The sequence below is a fragment of the Callospermophilus lateralis genome, chromosome 3, assembly GCF_048772815.1.
Source record: "Callospermophilus lateralis isolate mCalLat2 chromosome 3, mCalLat2.hap1, whole genome shotgun sequence".
Lineage (NCBI taxonomy): Eukaryota > Metazoa > Chordata > Mammalia > Rodentia > Sciuridae > Callospermophilus > Callospermophilus lateralis.
In genome coordinates this window covers 117696744-117711215 of record NC_135307.1, presented here as the reverse complement: position 1 = coordinate 117711215, position 14472 = coordinate 117696744, and the positions used below count along the sequence as shown (strand labels likewise).

Below are 14472 nucleotides of genomic sequence, written 5' to 3'. Positions count from 1 at the left end.
TCAGGGAATAAGTGTGTGAGCTCTGTTAGCTTCTAAGCATACTGCGTCAGTTGTAAGTGGGGAGCAAGGCTGTAACAGGGAGGGGGGACGTGACCCCTGCCTCCAGGGTTCCATTTATTACCTAGTCTCCTCATGGCCCCACCCCATAGAGGGCAGGGGCTTGATGACATGTGGGTCTTAGGGTGTATTGGCATCAGATTCACCATTTTAGGCCAGGAGCCATTTTATCTAGAGATTCTAAAGTTTCGATTCTGAGGCAGAGTTGCTGAACTTCCCTTAAGAACATGTGCCTGCTGAAATGATCAACCCCGCCCCAGCTGAAACTCCTAAGCAGCCTATGAGATTCCTCTTGCGGGCAATAGAGCTGCTCTGTGAGTGCCGACAGGCTGCTGCTTTCCCGGTTGGTATGCCTCCCATTACTGAGGATAAATCTCTTGTGTGGGATTCCAGTATGTGGCATGGTCTTTGGACTTTGTGAGTGTCCTTTTGATGAACCTAGCCTAATTCCATTTTAACATTGGGAGCCATCTCATCACAAAGTCATGCAAAGTTAATTTCTGTTTTACTATAAATTACTGCGATTTCTAAACTTGCTTGGAATATCTCTCCCTTGAACTCACCCAGGCCTGGTTTTCCCTGACCAGATAAAACAACCCTTTCTGAAACCCTAATGGCACCTCATAAATTCTGATATTGGGATCTAAATTTACTCCCTAAGTGCTGAACCATTTAGACCATTAACCTACTACCTGCCTTTGTATTATGCTTGTCAAAATCCTGTTATCTGTAAGATCTCAAGTCACCCCGCTTTTTGCAACTTTTTGTGCTATAAAACTGCGCTCCTAGAGAGCTGGAGGACTGTTCTCTAACCCAAGGATTTCAGGAGAGTCAGTCCCAGCTGGTCAGAATTACAAGCTTGCTTTAATTTGATTTAAAATTGGAGTTGGTGGTCTTTTCTTTGCGTCGTGGTTAAACACTTTCAGGGTGTCCTTGTCAGCTCTGAGCCTGTATCAACAGCCCCTCCAAGGGTCTGGGTCTTCACTTTTCACCAGATACATTACTCTGATAAATGCCTCAGACCCCTTTGGAGAAGGGCTGAGGTCATGATACTGCCGGTTACCAGTGATGAGTTCTGCTCCCTCAAATGTTGAAGTATGACATTAGAGAAGCACGCCGAGGCAAGCAAATAAGGTGGAGTTTATTTAAAAAGGGGTAGCATAGACTTCTCCAGGGAGGGAGAAGGGGGCCATAGCTGGTACCCTGGTATCCCAAGAACAAGAGAGTGTTTTGCCTTTTTTATAGACCCAGACTTCCTTTGTTCTCCTTCTCTCTTCCCCTTATCTCTCTCTTTCCTGTGTACTAGGCCCAGGAATGCTTGGTGGGATGGCAAAAACGTGGGTAACAGGTGGGCTGAAGGGGGAAGGGCCTGATGGAGCAGCCCAGGACATGTTAATTAACAACTTTATAGCTCCCTGTAGGAGGGGCAATTCCTGGGACACGTTACCTTAGCAACAGGTTGAAGCAGAGGCAGGTGCTTGGTAAGGGTGGAGGAAGGGCTCTGAAGGAATTAATATTTCACTCCCTCAGGGGACAGTCTCCAACTTCCTGGACTCACTCAAATTGACCTCCTTGATCCGACCTGTCTTGATTTACCTGTCTATACTGACTGCCTGTCTAATTCTGGCTTTAGTCATATCTGCTGAATATCTTGTAATATTGCAGGACATTTCCTCAAGATCCAGACTCTCTTCCAACCCATGGATTATAGGTCTCATTCATCTCATTCTGGAGACTGAGTGAATGATTGTAATTTTTTTGTTGTTGTTGCAGCCTTATGGGTTTTTTCCTGATTATACAAGAAATACCCAAGTGCTATGGTATGGGTATGGTTTGAGTGTGTCCCCCAAGGGCTCATTTGTTTGGAGGCTTGGTTCTTAGCCTGGTGATGTTGGGAAATGGTATGAAACTTTTAAGTGGTGGGTCCTACTGGTGATCCTTAGGTCAAATGGGAGCGTGCCTTTGGATTATGGGATCCTGATCTCTCTCTGCTTTCCTGTTTTGTAATGTCTCACTCCCATCCCACACTTGCTCCCACTGTTGTGATGCTAATGAACCCAGCCTAATTTCATCTGAAGATTGGAACCATCTCATCACAAAGTCATGATGAGTATAAAATACTAAGATTTCTATTTGACCTGACCATGTTTAAACTTGTTTGGAATTCCTGCCTGTGCTCTGAACTCACCCGTGCCTGGCTCTCCTTGACCAGATAACAACTCTCCTTGAAACCTCAGTGACACCTCATAAATTCTGATGTTGGGATCTAAATTTTCTCCCTACCTTGAAGTATTAGGCCATGTAGATCATTAATCTGCTATCTGCCCTTGTATTACACTTGCCAGAATCCTGTTAGCTATGAGTTCCCAAGACACCCACCTTTGTAACTTTGTGTTATAAAAACCTCCCTGCTCTTAGACCAGGCTGTCCTCTGGCCTGGCTTCTGAGTGAGGCAGTCCGCTGATTAGCTCTCTTGTGTACACAATACAAGCTTGCTTTAATTTGGTTTAAAATTGGAGCCAGTGGTCTTTGTAAGGTCAGGCAGCAGCAACCAAAAGGAGGCAGATTTAAAAATGCTGCTGAGGGCTGGGGATGTGGCTCAAGCGGTAGCGCGCTTGCCTGGCATGCGTGCGGCCCGGGTTCGATCCTCAGCACCACATACAAACAAAGATGTTGTGTCTGCCAAACACTAAAAAATAAATATTAATAAAAAATAAATAAAAAGGCTGCTGAATGAGGCTTTATTGAGACCCCATTCTGGGGTGGAACCCTCAGCCTACAGAGTAGGTAAGAAGAGGGTCTAAGGAGAAGGGTTTGTCGGGGGCTCTTGACCTGACTGGAATTTTTATTGGGCTTAGGGCAGGAAGGGAGGACTTGGGACAGGAAAAGGGGTTTTTAGAGTCCCTTGTCCTACTGGGGTTGGTCAGGGGAGCTGGCTAAGATCCAGGATTGGCCAGGAGACCCCACTGATTGACAGATGGTTCCATGGGTGCCTGATTGGTGGTTCTTTCGAGTGAGGGTTGCTTTGTGCTTTGTTCCTCAGCCACCTCCACCTAACAGTCTTTTCTTTGCATCATGGGTTTAACAATGCCATCCATTATGAGACTGTCATCTAAGCTAAAAAAATGCTGGTGCCATACCTTGAGCCTCCAGAGCTAAAGAATCCTCTTTTCTTTATAAAGATAGCCTGACTCAGGTATTTCATCATGGTAATACTAAATGGAGAATTCTGCTAGTTTGGTGGCACACACCTATAATCCCAACAATTCTGGAGATGGAGACAGGAGGATTGCAAGTTTGAAACCAGCTTCAGTAACTTAGCAAGATCCTGTTGTTGAACCCACATGGCTTAATATTTCAAGGTAGGGAGTAAATTCAGATTCTAACATCAGAATTCATGAGGTGCATGGGGCTGGGATTATGGCTCAGTGGTAGAGCGCTTGCCTCGAACATGAGAGGCACTGGTTTCGATCCTCAGCACCACATAAAAATGAATAAACGAAATAAAGATATTGCATCCATCCATAACTAAGAAATATTTAAAAAAAAAAAAAAAGAATTCATAAGGCGGCGCTGAGGTTTTAGGGAGGGTTGTTATCTGGTCAAGGAGAGCCAGGCATGGGTGAGTTCAGAGCACAGGCAGGAATTCCAAACAAGTTTAAACATGGTTAGGCCAAACAGAAATCTTGGTATTTTACAGTAAAATAGAAATGAACTTTTCATGACTTTGTGATGAGATGACTCCCAATCTTAAGACAGGATCAGGCTGGGTTCATCACTGTCTCAAAATAAAAATTCTTTCAAAAACAGGTTTGAGATGTGGTTCAGTGGATTAGCATTTCTGGGTTCAATCCCTAGTAACAAAAAATTTTTAAAAAATGGACAATACACCTAGCCAACTGCCTTATACCTCACCTCAGCCAACCTTGCAGGTCAAGGCACGCTGGTCATCCTGAGAGCTAAGAAAATCGCATCCACCTTATCATTAATGGTTTGGTGCCACCACCTGGCCTCTGCTATTCTGGACTCCCACAGCCCCACTGATACCAAGAAGCATAGTCATCGTCTCTTGTCAGTCCTGACCTAGAAAAGATAGTGTCATTGAGCAAAGATTTGAGTGGGCCTCTTGTAGGGCGCTTCTCATTAACTTAGGAAAGGAAGTTTCTCTGAGTCCTCTAAGGAAAAGAGTCCAGTAGCGCCTTATCATCAGCGTATAATGGACCTTCGTCTCCTTCCTTGACCCTCTGGGAAAGTGGTTACAGAATCTCCACCACATTTGCTGCGGCGACTCTTAGGTGCACGTTTCAAGGAGCCATTCCAGCAGTGGGTTAAAACTCCAGGTGTCTCCCAGTCCATTAGTCAAGGCAGTGCTTCCAAATCAAGGAATTCTTATGTGCACAGCCTTTTATCCCCCCCACCCCCCAACACCCTTAAGTCTCTGCCTCCTCTCCTGGATTCTGCCAGTGTACATCACACAGCAAACCTATTGGTGAATAATCCACGTCACCCAGAGCAGATTGTACCTGTGATCTTGGGTCTCTGTGAGGACTGACCCTAGGTTTGGGGCCATGGATCCTCATTTTATAAGGATCCTCCTGAAAGAGAAGTGGCACAGGGCTGATCACACGCACACCTGGGATAAGAAGCCGGTTTATTGTCAGGAGCCTGACAAGCTGCTCTGCACAGAGCGGGGGATAGCAGCAGCAAGGAGGGACAGCATCAGCCCCCCCTTGACTGTTACCTTTTATAGGCTAGAATCATGGCCGCACTAGGGGTGGGTTTAGTCTTGACTGACATAGTCAGCATCCCCTAATCTTGTGGAGGGCAAGTTTGTTTCTTGGGAACAGAGACAGGCACTTTTCCTATCTCTCAGAGGGGAACAGGGAAACTGGCATGTCCCTTTATCTTCTCAAGGAGAGAACAGGGAAACCAGTACGTTCCCATCTCAGGGGCCAGTAAGTTGTCTCCTATCTCTCAATGAGAGAACAGGGAGAGACCAGCACGTCTCCAGGCTGGTAGTTTTTATCTTGGGCTACTTTTTATTTCTTGGGAATAAGAACAGTATTCATAAAGTGGGGGTGGGGGAAAGGAAGATGGCTGCGATTATGCCAACACCGCCTCTTTGGATGTTCTCAGCCTTGTCTTCAGGCTGGGGACAGCTGTTCCCCTCTGGTGAAGGGAGGGCTATTTCTTTCAGCCCAGAGCATCCAGAGGAAACTGGTCAAGTTTCTCCAAGGTGCCCACGCAACTTTCATGATAGCACACATCTGGATCCCATATGAACGTGGCGTAGGAGGCTGCGCTTGTTGATCCTTCACAGCGCTGCCAGCCTCGTGGCGCAGTTCCTTGACTTTCAGCCCATTTCGCTTATCAGGTGTAAAAGAAGAGGCTTCTTAAGCCCTGCCATGGAAACTTTCCGACTTGCACAACATGCTCTGAGCTGACAGGCCTAAGCTTGTCATTCTCCTTTTTAAGGTTTGTAAGGAAATCAACAAAAGCCGGTAATTCCACAATCCTTATAATTGCTGTGTGTGTCCTCCACCCCCTGCAGTTCAGGTCCTAGGCAGTGCTTTTGGCCACAGGATAATCACACCAAGGGCTTGGTGAAACAGACAGATGGCCCCTGGGGACTTTCTGATTTAGGGGGTCTGGGGTGGAGTTTGAGACTCTGCATTTCTCACAAGCTGCCAAGTGATGCCAACGCCACTGGACCAGGAAACAGCTTTGGAGAGCGTGTGTCCAGGGCCACCATGTGAGCCTACCACCAGGACAAGCCCCAGGCCACGGCACTCCAGTGCTCACTTCCCCACTTGGCACTGGTAGTCCTTGTAGTCACATGATCAGTGAGTTCCAGAACCCAGACCTAAAAGTCCACCTTTTAGAGCCACTGCTGTACTTTCTGATGTAAATTCCGCCCCGCCCCCCTGGCCCCCAGCTGCAGAGCCTGGGACAAAAACCCATGGATGGATTCCAGTAGATGGAAGGAGATAATTAGACGAAGCCAGTGAGGGATGGGAGCAAGATGGGAAGGAGGGAGGGAACTGCAGGGTGTGTCATCTAGCTGCGTGGGGCCCTTGGTGCTCAGTCCCACTGGGGGTCCTCTAAGGAGCCATATCGAATACACTTCATAAAGTCCCCCTAGTGGGCAGGGGAGGCCAGGCATTTATCTGCTGCTTCCTGTCCCCCACTTATTTCAAGTCCATAAGGACATTAGGCTCATGCACTGACATTCTTGGAGTGCATCTATTTGCAGAAAGAATAAATTTTCCTAGCTTTGGAAAAAACCCAAGGTAGACTAAGAGTTGCTTCAAATCCAGGAAAGCCACCAGGAGAGCAACAGCTCCGTGAAGGCCAAACATGCACCAGGAAGATATTTTGCATAGAGCAAACAGTGTCTACTGGGTATGCTAATGTCATTAGGAACCCGGCTTTTCAGTATGAAAAAGAGATACAAGTTTAAATCAGAGATGTAACAAAACCCTACAGTTCCAAATTTGAATTATAAATATAATGAACACACATCTATTTTTGTTTTTTAAAAATCTACTTTAGTTTCCTCCTTTGAAAAGGACAAGGTACACTGACTACCTTGTATAATAAATATTCATAGTGCCCAGATTGTGGTAACTAGATGCCATTTCCTAATCGAAGGAACAGGAGATCCTTGAAGAAATGGCTCTTTCAAGGTCTGGATTACAATGCACATTAAGAGCCTGGAATATTTTCTTAGCAGAAAAACAGAGTTACCAAAGACTAGTTGGGTCATGTCAAAACTCAACTTGAAGAATCCCTCACTGCCAAAATAGGATATTTTAAATAGCAAAACTACATGCACGGGCTGGGGATATACCTCAGTTTGTAGAGTGCTTGCCTTGCATGCAAAAGGCCCTGGGTTCAATCTCCAGCACCACAACAAAACAAAACAAAACTACAAGCACACTTGTAATCTCACTACTTAGAAGTCTGAGGCAGGAGGATCACAAGTTCAAGGTCAGCCTGGGCAACTTAGTAAGACCCTGTTTCAAAATAAAAAAAGTAGGGCTAGGGTTGTGGTAGAGTACTTGCCTAGCACATGTGAGGCACTAGGTTCGATCCTCAGCACCACATAAAAATAAATAAATATAGGCGTTGTGTTCATCTACAACTAAAAAAAAAATTAAAAATAGAAAAGGGCTGGAGGTGTGTCTCAGTGGTAGAGCACTCCTGGGTTCAATCTCCAGTTAAAAATAAAAATTATTGAAACATATCAAACATACTAACAATTTGTAAGTGCTCTGAGTTGATAGTTGGCTATTTATCCCCAGCCCTATCTTGTATTTTATTTAGAGATGGGTCTTACTGAGTTGCTTACCGCTGCGCTAAATTGCTGAGGCTAGCTTTGAATTCACCTTCCTCTGTGAAACCCCAACACAAAGAAAAGACCACCAATTCCAATTTTAAATCAAATTAAGGCAAGTTTGTATTTGTGTACACCAGAGCTGGCCAGGACCGTCTCTCCTGGAAACCCCAGGCTAGAGATCAGTACCCCAGCTTCCAGGAACACGATTTTGTAGCACAAAAAGTTGCAAGGGTGGGTGTCTTGAGAACTTACAGATAATAGGATTCTGACAAGCATAATACAAAGGCAGATAGGAGATTAATGGTCTACATGGCATGATATTTCAAGTTAGGGAGTAAATTCAGATCCCAACATTAGAATTTATGAGGTGCCACTGAGGTTTCAGAGAGGTTGTTATCTGGTCAGGGGGAGCCAGGATTTATGAGGCGCCACTAAGATTTTAGAGGGTTGTTATCTGGTCAGGGAAAGCCAGGCATGGGTGAGTTCAAGGCATGGGCAGGAATTCCAAACAAGTTTAGAAATCACAGTAATTTACAGTAAAACAAAAATTAATTTTCACGACTTTTTGACGAGATGGCTCCCAATCTTAAAATAGATTTAGTCTGGGTTCATCTCCTCCTGCCTCTGCCTCTGGAGCTGCTGGGATCACAGGCGTTTGCCACCATGCCTGGCCCTGTGCCAATATCTTGAAGCATTTCCTCTAGATTTAGAGTTTCAGGACTTTAATTCATTTTGAGTTGATTTTTGGGAAAGGTTAGAGAGAGATCTAAGTTCAATCCTGTTTGTGTGGATTCTAGTTTTTTCAGCACCATTTGTTGAAGAAGTTGTCCTCTCTCCAGTGTATGTTTTTGGCACCTTTGTCAAGAATCAGTTAGCTGTAGATGTGTGGCGGTATTTCTGGGTAATCTATTCTGTTTCACTGGTAATCTATTCTGTTCTTATGCTAACCTCATGCTGTTTTGGTTACTGTGGGATGTAGGATGCCTTGAAACCAGGTGTTGTGATGTTTCTAGCTTTTTTTTTTTCTTTTTTAAATTTATTTGTAGATGGACACAATAGCTTTATTTTATTTAGGTTTTTTTTTTTTTGTTTTTTTGTTTTTTTTTTGTTGTTGTTGTTGTTTTTTTTTTTAATGTGGCTCTGGGGATCAAACCCAGTATCTCATGTGTTTTAGGCAAGTGCTCTAGCACTGAGCCACAACCCCAGCCCCTTCAGCTTTATTCTTTTTGCTCAAGATTGTTTGGGCTGTTTGGGGTCTTGTGCTTCCATGTGAACTTTAGGATTGTTTTTTCTAACTTTGTGAAGAATGTTAATATATTTTGATGGGCAGTGCATTAATAAATTGCTTTGGGTAGTATGGACTTTTGAAGAATATTAATCTATGACCTTGGAAGATCTTTCTCCTAGTATCTTCAATTTCTTTCTTCAGTGTTTGGTGATTTTTTTTTTTTAAAGAATTTTTTTTTGAGAGAGAGAGAGAGAGAGAGAGAGAGAGAGAGAGAGAGAGAGAGAGAATTTTTTTTAATATTGATTTTTCAGTATTTCAGCAAACATAACATCTTTTGTTTGTATGTGGTGCTGAGGATTGAACCCAGGCCGCACGCATGCCAGGCGAGCGGCTACCGCTTGAGCCACATCCCCAGCCCATTTGGTAATTTTTATTACAGAGATATTTTGCATCCTGAGTTAGGTTTATTCCTCTGTCCAGGACGGTGGGCTGTGGTGTGCTGAGGTGGGCTAGTTAGATTTATTCCAAGTTTTTTTTTTTTTTGGTTTGTTTATTTGTTTTGAATGGAATTGTTTTCCTGGTTTCTTTCTCAGTGTACACCAGAGCTGGCCAGGACCGTCTCTCCTGGAAACCCCAGGCTAGAGATCAGTACCCCAGCTTCCAGGAACACGATTTTGTAGCACTGGAGGTGTGTCTCAGTAAACTTATTATTGGTGTATATATAAAAGCTAATTTTTTTTCAGTTATGGGATTAAACATAGGGCCTTGTGCATGCTAGGCAAATGCTCTACCACTGAGAATCATTCCTAGCATTTTTTATTTTTTATTTTGTGATTGGGTCTTACTAAATTTCCAAGGCTGGCCTTGAATTTGCAATCCTCCTGCCTCAACCTTCTAAATCACTGAGATTACAGGCATGTACTCAAAAGTTACTCAGTTTTGTATGTTGATTTTGTATCCTTCCACTTTACTGAATTTATCAGTTCTAATAATCTTTTGAAGGAATCTTTAGGTTTTTCTAAGTATAACATCATATCATCTGCAAACAGGGATTATTTAACTTCCTCCTTTCCTATTTGTATGCCTTTTATTTCTTTCTCTTGCCTAATTGCTCTGGCCAAAATTTCTACAGTGAAAGTAGACACCCTCACCTTGTTCCTAATCTTAGAAGAAATGTTTTCAGTTTTTCCCCATTCAGTATGATATTGGCTATGGGTTTATCATATATAGCCTTTATCATGCTGAGGTGTGATCCTTCTATATCTAATTTGTTTGGGGTTTTTATCATGAAGAGATGTTGAATTTTATCAAATGTCTTTTCTGTATCTATTGAGTTGTTCATGTGATTTTTGTCCTTGATTCTATTTATGTGATATGTTATATTTATTGATCTGCACATGTTGAACCATCCTTGCATTCCTGGAATGAAACCAACTTGATTGTGGAGTGTGATCTTTTTGTTGTGTTGTGGAATTCCATTTGTGAGTATTTTGTAGAGGATTTTTGCATCTGTGTTCATCAGGGATATGAGTCTATATTTTCTTTTTCTATTGTGTCTTTGTCAGGTTTTGGTAACTGGATAATGCTGGTCTCTTAGAATGAGTTTGGAAGGTTTCTTTCAATTCTGTGGAACAGCTTGAGAAGTAATGGTGTTCCTTCTTTAAAGGTTTGATAAAATTCAGCAGTGATACCATCTGGTCCTGGGCTTCTCTTTGTTGGGAAACTTTATACTGATTTGATGTAATTATTTATTATTAGTCTATTTAGGTTTATATAGCTTCCTGGTTCAATTTTTTTTGGCAATAAATGTTTTAACTTTTGTTTCATTTTTATGATGACAAATGTTTTTTAAGTTTATTTCCCTTTTTTGTTTGTTTGCTTAAATACAAAGCTAAACCACAAATAGGTACAACCAAGACATTTATCTCACCTTTAATTACTCCTGTCAGATCCTCCTCCAATTTGGTGACCATTGATCAGACTAGTGGGGGTGGGGGAAGACTTTCTTAGATAGCAATAGCTGGAGGCCCAAGATGGGGATAAGGATGAGGACAGGTTCTCACACCTCTCTCCATTTACATTTACCTGGGACCAGTGTGGACAGGAGCCCCAGCCCTGTGGACTGAAGGTGAGCAGGGAGGAGAATCAGACTCCCTGGGGAGGGGAGAGGAAGCCAGCTACCCCTTCTGCTATCACATTCAAGCTGAGAATAGGAGCCTTGTCCTTGCTCCCTGGCTGTGGCCCCTGCCAGTTTCCCTGTGCCCCTGATGCCTTTCTTTGAGGCTGATGGTGGAGGCTGGGCAATGTCCTGAACTCTAAGCTCACAATTTTGGTTATGGCTATTCTTCACAGGCAGGACACCTGGTGTTCTGACAAACAGAAGGCCTCCACAGCAGGTCTGGGACATTCAACCTAGCAGAACTGGGAGGGAGGATTGCCTAAATAATTTCTGGTCCCTCTATAAAATGTTATTTTTGTTTAGAATAAAGTATCATCTCAAATTCCTTCTACAAAACAACAACAACAACAAAATCGCAGCTACCTTACTCACTTCAAGACCTATATGCATCTGAGTTGTTTTCTATGTTTTTTTTTTCTTTTTAAATTTTTTTATTAGTTTTTAAAATAAACTCAATGTTCACATTTCTATAAGAATTAACCCAGTTTCAGGAAGCCCTGCCCTGGCAGGTGCAGGGAGCAGCATTTGTCCCTGCCCATCTCTAGAGTGACTACTCATCCTGATGCTTCTAGGTGCCCAGAAAAGCAGCCGCCTATGGAAAAGAAAATCTGTGCCCTGTTGTGCCCCTGGGCCATGAATCAGTAAGCTTTCAAGAAAGCAGAGAGGAAGACTATTCACTTTTTAAAAAAATTCATACACTTTGTGTGCCTGTCAAATCCTGAGAAGAACAAGAGCTTGGAGATATCCTGGCCCGGCTGTGGGAGGCAGTGTCCCCACACACCCACCTGTCCTCTGATATCAGGGTGTGACAGCAGTCCTGGCTCTTCAATTAGAGTCACTAGACTCACCCTGTTTCCTAGGTCATGTTTTTTTTTTTTTTTTTTTCAGGCATCGGGGAGGTACTGGGGATTGAACTCAGGGGCACTTGGCCACTGTGACACATTCCCTATTTTGTATTTTTATTTAGAGACAGAGTCTCACTGAGTTGTTAGTGCCTTGGTTTTGCTAAGGTTGGCTTTGAATTTGCAAACCTCTTGCCTCAGCCTGGCAAGGTGCTGGGATTACAGGCATGTACCACTGCACCTAGCCCTAGTTCATGTTTAACTCTTTCCTGTAAAACCTGTGCCTAGTCTTTGATCGCATGTACAGGAAGCACAAATGTTCAACTTAATGCAAAAAAAGGTACACAACAACTAGAATATAAAAGTTTTGGTAATGTAAGTCCATCTGTTGGAGTCCACCTTGGAAACCTTTAAATACTACAGTGAAAAGGAATCTTAAAAGACTTTTTAAAAACATCTTAAGTAATCTCCTAAGATCAAGTGCATTAAAAAAAGAAAAAAATCATTTCCCAGCCGGGCATGGTGGTACACAACTTCAATTCCAGTGGCTGGGGAGGCTGAGACTGGAGGAGTGTGAATTCAAAGCCAGCCTCAGCAAAATCTAGGCGCTAAGCAACTCAGTGAGACCCTGTCACTAAATAAAATACAAAATAGGGCTGGGGATGTGGCTCAGTGGTTGAGTGCCCCTGAGTTCATTCCCCGGCACCCCCACCCCCCACAATCATTTCCCCTTGAAGACACTTTGTCCTTTGAAGAAGGAGAGGTGGGGCTGGGAGGGCGCAGGCGCTGGTCAATACTTCAGCCATGCTAGGCCTCCACGGAGGCCCAGCTGCGGTCTCCATAGTCCTACAGCAGCTCCTGGGAGTTGAAGGCAGGCGTCAGTGGCAGGTGGACGTCCTGCAGTTTGGTCTGGCCGTTCCCGCTTTTGCTGCTATTGATCAGTCTTCCCGGCAAACCGTCTCTGGAGTCGCCCAGGCAGTAGGTTTTGCTCAGATACTGAAAATAGTCCTGGTAGCAGCCTGTGACCGGGTCTTGTGCGTACAGAGAGAGCCTCCAGCTTCTTGGTGTCAGTGACCTGAGGTCGCCCTGGGAGAATGGCCTGGTGACAATCACGTCCCTGACTTTGCAACCTTTAAGCCTTCTTCCTCCCCACTTTGGAGCAGCCCATTGCTTCCTTTCTTCAGACTGCGGCTCACCTTGCTCTTCCCGGAGCTCCTTCGGACCCGGTACAAATCTGAGTTTGCGATTCCGCTGTGTTTTTCCTTGAGCTTTTTCCCCAGGGGCCCGTGTTGCCCTGGAGGGGCTTTTTCAGGGTCTCCTTGGCTGCACTGGTAGAATCAAAAGACGCAGTTGAAGTTTTAGAGGTTCTGCTGCTTCCGATTTTTGATGTGGAAAAGGTGCCGCGGGACCTTTCCTGGTGTCTTTCCTCTTCCATCCCTTGGGCTTCACGGAGGTTACTAACGGGTCCCAGCGTTTGTTCTCTTCTCTCATTTCCTGTGGTTTCTGGCTAATGGCTTCCCCTGGCATTTGACTTCGTGTTGTGCGACTGAGCGCTCTTCCTCTAGCCATGGCCCGGCTCTGTCACCGCCTTGGTTCAGTTTTGATAGGTGATATGTGTCCAAATATTTGTCCATTTCTCCTAAATGTTTCAATTTATAGCATATAGTTTTCCCCAAAATGATACTTTGAATTTCAATTTTATCAGTTGTAATGTCTTCTTTTTCATCTCTAGTTTTATTTATTCAGGTTTTCTCTCCCTCTTTCCCTCCTTCCCTGTACTGAGCTACATTCCCAGTCCATATACATACACTTTTTTTTTTTTTTTTTTTTTAGAGAGAGAATTTCAATATTTATTTTTCAGTTTTTGGCGGACACAACATCTTTGTCTGTATGTGGTGCTGAGGATGGAACCGGGCCGCACGCATGCCAGGCGAGCGCGCTACCGCTTGAGCCACATCCCCAGCCCTACATACATGCTCTTTTAAAAGTTTATGTGGTGCTGAGGATCCAACCCAGTGCCTCACATGTGCTAGGCAAGCTCTCTACTGCTGAGCCACAACCCCAGCCCATTCTCAGCGCCTTTTACTTTTTATTTTGAGACTGGATCTCACTAAATTACTGAGGCTTGCCTTGAACTTCTGATCCTCCTGCTCACCCTCCTGAATTGCTGGGATTATAGGCCTGGGCCGCCACACCTAGCTTCTATTTCATTTATTTCTGCTCTGATCTTTCTTATTTCTTTCCTTTTACTGATTTGGTGTTTGGTTCATTCTTCCTTTTCTAGGACCTCAAGGTGCAATATTAGGTTATTTATTTAAGATCTTTCTCTTTTTTATGTAGGTATTCATTGCTATAAATTTGTATCCATTGCTATAAATTTCCCTCTTAATACTGCTTTCACTGTATCCCAAAGATTTTGGAATGTGATATTTTCATCTAATTAAGGAATTTAAACATTTCTCTTAAGACTTCTTCAATGACCCATTGTTCATTCAAAAATGTGTTAGGCCAGGTGAGGTGGCATGTGCCTGTAATTCCAGTGAATTGGGACACTAAGGTGAAAGGATTGCAAGTTTGAGCCTTAGCAACTTAGTGATACTCTGTCTCATAATAAAAAAATAAAAAGGAGGCCACATGCGGTGGTGCACCCTGTAATCCCAGCAGCTTGGGAGGCTGAGACAGGAGGATTTTGAGTTCAAAACCATCCTCAGCAATGGTGAGACACTAAGCAATTCAGTGATACCCTGTCACTAAATAAAATACAAAATAGGGCTGGGGATGTGGCAGAGTAGTTGAGTGTCCCTGAGTTCAATCCCTGGTACCAAAA

At 43.8% G+C, this 14472-nt stretch overlaps 1 pseudogene; it reads right to left on the bottom strand.

Moving 5' to 3' along the window:
* Positions 1 to 12491: 12491 nt before the first annotated feature.
* On the bottom strand, positions 12492 to 13279 carry LOC143394792 (N-lysine methyltransferase KMT5A pseudogene; annotated as a pseudogene).
* Positions 13280 to 14472: the final 1193 nt, after the last annotated feature.